Here is a 3,702-nt window from a genome sequence, read left to right as displayed (position 1 = left end):
CCAGCCATTCCGACATTTAATATAACCTAAGTCCTGCCATCACAACATCTGGTAACAGCTTAGCAGATCTGTACTACAGATATGGAAACATTCAAAGATGTCCACATAGTTTGCTCAAGTGCAATCATGATCTAAACCCATGTGGTCAACCCCAGCCCAGCCCTACATGACCTGGCCACCCTGGATTTGCTCTTCCTGTTCTACTCCAGCCTCTTCAGAAGCTATAGCTGAATAAGGGTTTTATCTAATATTTTCTGAATGGACTCCTTTGAGGTCTATGATCATTTGGATTCCTGGAAAAGTTCTCTACCTACCTTCTAGTTAGGCGGGGTCTATACAAATGGAGAAAGCATGGCAAATATCTTTAGTATGAAAAATAAGGTATTTTAACAGCAATGGAAAAAGTAACTGATGCAGTGCTGATTCTGAACTCTGTATGAATAGACTCACCATTCAGGAATTCTTTTTTGTTTTCACTCAACACCATAAGGTATATGGGCTGTGTTTTTCTTGGTGACACCATACTGCTTTCCAGACTGGCTACAAACTTGAATTCTTAGGTAGGTACTTCAGTCCTTTTTTTTGTCCCTTACTTTAACGTTGCCAGCAAAGAGCAATGGCAGCTGGTGAAGGTAAACTGCAGGCATATGGCGCCCTCTTGTGTTATGCTTCGTGTAGACCGTAACAGTGTTACAGGATCTTGCAGGATCTTGTGTAGGCTACCCTGGTGTTACAGCTTATGAATGGGCTTCCTCAGCACTAAATAGTAGCGCGTTAGAGCTCCCGGGTCCGGAATGTTGGAGACCCTTGGCCCTAAAGCCTTGACAGCTCTCTAAAACTCTATGGCAACTAGATTTTCTCCTCTCTGGGCTCTTCACTGCCTTCTATTCTTCTTTAATCTCAGCTCTGCTCTGTCTCGACATCTGTCCTTTTTTCCCTTTTGGTTGTTGAGACAGAATCTCACTATGTAGCTCAGGCTGGCCTCAAACTTGTGGCTATCCCCCACCCAACCCCCGCATCAGCTTTCTAAGTGCTGGCACTACAGGAATGAGGCAAGATGCTCAACTAACATTTGAAGAATGGAATCTTTCGACAACTCTATTTTTTTTTTTAACGTCTACTTAAAAGAAAAAGGATTTATTTTTAACTGATGCGGACGGGTGTTTTGCCTGAATGTATGTCTGTACCACATGCATGCAGGTGCCCAGGGAGGCCAGAAAAATGTCAGAACCCTGGAATTGGAGTTACAGACAGTTGTGAGCTGCCATGTGGGTGCTAGGAATTAAACCTGGATCCTCTGGAAGAGCAGCCAGAGCTCTTAACCACTGAGCCATCTCTCCAGTTTGTTTTATTTTAGACTGGTTTTGAACTTGGGGCAATCTTCTTGCCTCAGCCTTCTGTGCTGCTGGGACTATAGGCTTGTACCACCATGCCCAACTCCACCGTCCTTCTTGCTCCTGGCCCTGGCCACTCTTTAGAGCTGCTCAACTGCCTCTTGTTCTGCCTTCTGTCACAGTTGCTACTGTTCAGGAGGCAGCAACCGTCGTTCTTTTGCTGCTGCTGCTGCTCTTTCCACCTTTGTCAATGGCTGGTTTTGAAGCTCTGCCTCTTTGGCAGCTGTCAATGCAACCAGCTGCTCTGCAACTCTTACGTTGGACACAGAAAGCTCAGCTCTGCCTCTTCTTCAGCTGTCAATACAGCACATCACTCCATTGCTTCTGCAGCTACACTGAAAGTACCAAGACCACTCAAGAGAAACATTAGGATCCACTGGGCAATACTAAGAAAAGCAGCATGGGAGGGCCTCCCAGCCAACTCACCAAGTGAGCTAACAGGCTGCTTAAATGCTTATAGAGTAAAGGGATGTTTGTACCAATCACAGTAAACTGTGTGTGCAAATATTTTTATCCGTGCCAGTCATAACACTCTTTTATACCCAAAACAGCGGTCTCTACTACCAGAGAGAGTGCTCTCCACTCTGACCTAGATGGAAAAGCTGCAGGACTACCTAGAATTCAGTGACGCTTATTACAGCAAAGAGTCCAGTTGAAACAGTCCTGGATTGTGTTATACCTTCAGGAGCCAAAGAAATAGCTGTAGTTGTGTGTGGTTTCTTCAAAGCATGCACAGTGTGTTCAAAACAGCAGTGTTGGCATAAGGACAGTCTTGCTGGCTGTTTGACTGACAATCCTTTTGCTGAAGGTAGCTAGGGTGGCAAGAGAGTCCAACAGCTGTCAATAAGGAAGTCAGATTTTCCTAACACCAACATCTCATTGACAGGAAAATGAACATCGGGAGTGTTTAAAATTAGAACTTAAGGATTTTAACACTAATTCAAGCTAATAATGACTTTAACCATGCTTTAAGAATGTTTAATGAAGGCCCAGTGTTTCTGGGTGTGGTGTGCCTTCCTCAGTCTATTTCTATTCACCCCTAAAAAGAGAACAATGCCAGCCCAGAAGAAATTATTCAAGTCCAGCTTGATGAACAGGTTTTCTTGGGGTGACTTGGGCAGCTGCCACATCCAAAACCCCACCTCAGTACAGTGTGGCTTTCCTTTCTTTTCCGTTTGAGACAGGGTTTCTCTGTGTAGCCCTGGTTATCCTGGAACTATGTAGACCAGGATGGCCTCAAACTCAAGAGATCTGCCTGCCTTTGCCCACTGAGTGTTGGGATTAATGGTGTGCTCCACCACACCCGGCCGGGAGAGGACTTAAAGCTACCACCCCTGGAGTTCTATATACAACTTGTAGACAGCTATACCACTCCTCTCCCTTTGTAACTGTTTACTGCTTATAACCTCAGAGAGGATCATGAGAACGCCTTCCTTCTTCCAAGAAGGGATGTTCCACTCTGAAGGAAACAGCTACCCGACACAGGGAGAGGCAAGGCCCCCTACTGTCTGTTTGATGGGTGTATAGTGGGAATCTCCTTGTTTTAAAACCATTTCAGCTTACGGTTAGGGCATCTTTTCATCACTGTGCTCACAGAGGTCAGAAGAGGGCATCAGATCCCTTGGAACTAGAGTTCAGGATGGCTGCAACCAGGTGGGCTATGGGCTACTATGTGGGTGATGCGAACCTGAACCAGGTCCTCTGCAAGAGGAGATGCTCGTAACCTCTGAGCTATCTCTCCAACCCCTCTTACTTTTTTTTAACAGAGGGTCTCACTAAGGCTGCCCAATCTGGTCTTAAGCTTTTGCTCTTCCTGCCTCGACCTCCTATACATCTGGGATTATATGCTTGTACTACCTGGCCTGGCTCTAAGAGGGCTTCAGCAAATTCTTAACCTAAATTAGACCCCAACCTCCTTCATAGCATCTTGTATTGCACTGACAGATTGAAATCCTACTACTGATGTTATTTGTTGCCAACAGTCTCTGGGTTAGAGACAGTATTAATTTTGCTTACCACAGCATACCACCTTCTAACACAAATTCTGGACCAAAGAGAAACACATACTTGTAATCGCCTAAATGCCCTTCAGTGACTCAAGTTGACAAGGAATGCCTGTAACCTTTCCTAATGAGGGTAGGGTGGGACTAGCATTAACAAGACTCTGGGTTCAAACCTTAAGTACTACAAAACAAGAAAATCCCATGATGGCACTTTTCCTTTTTTACAGGTATCAGTGACAGAAATGTTGGTGTGGGTTGGAGTAGAAAATGAGCATTTCACCAAAACATGCCACTATGGAACAGGC

Source organism: Peromyscus californicus, unplaced genomic scaffold (assembly GCF_007827085.1).
Source record: "Peromyscus californicus insignis strain IS unplaced genomic scaffold, ASM782708v3 Scaffold_8__1_contigs__length_139910024, whole genome shotgun sequence".
NCBI lineage: Eukaryota > Metazoa > Chordata > Mammalia > Rodentia > Cricetidae > Peromyscus > Peromyscus californicus.
Note: the sequence above shows the minus strand (reverse complement) of the source record.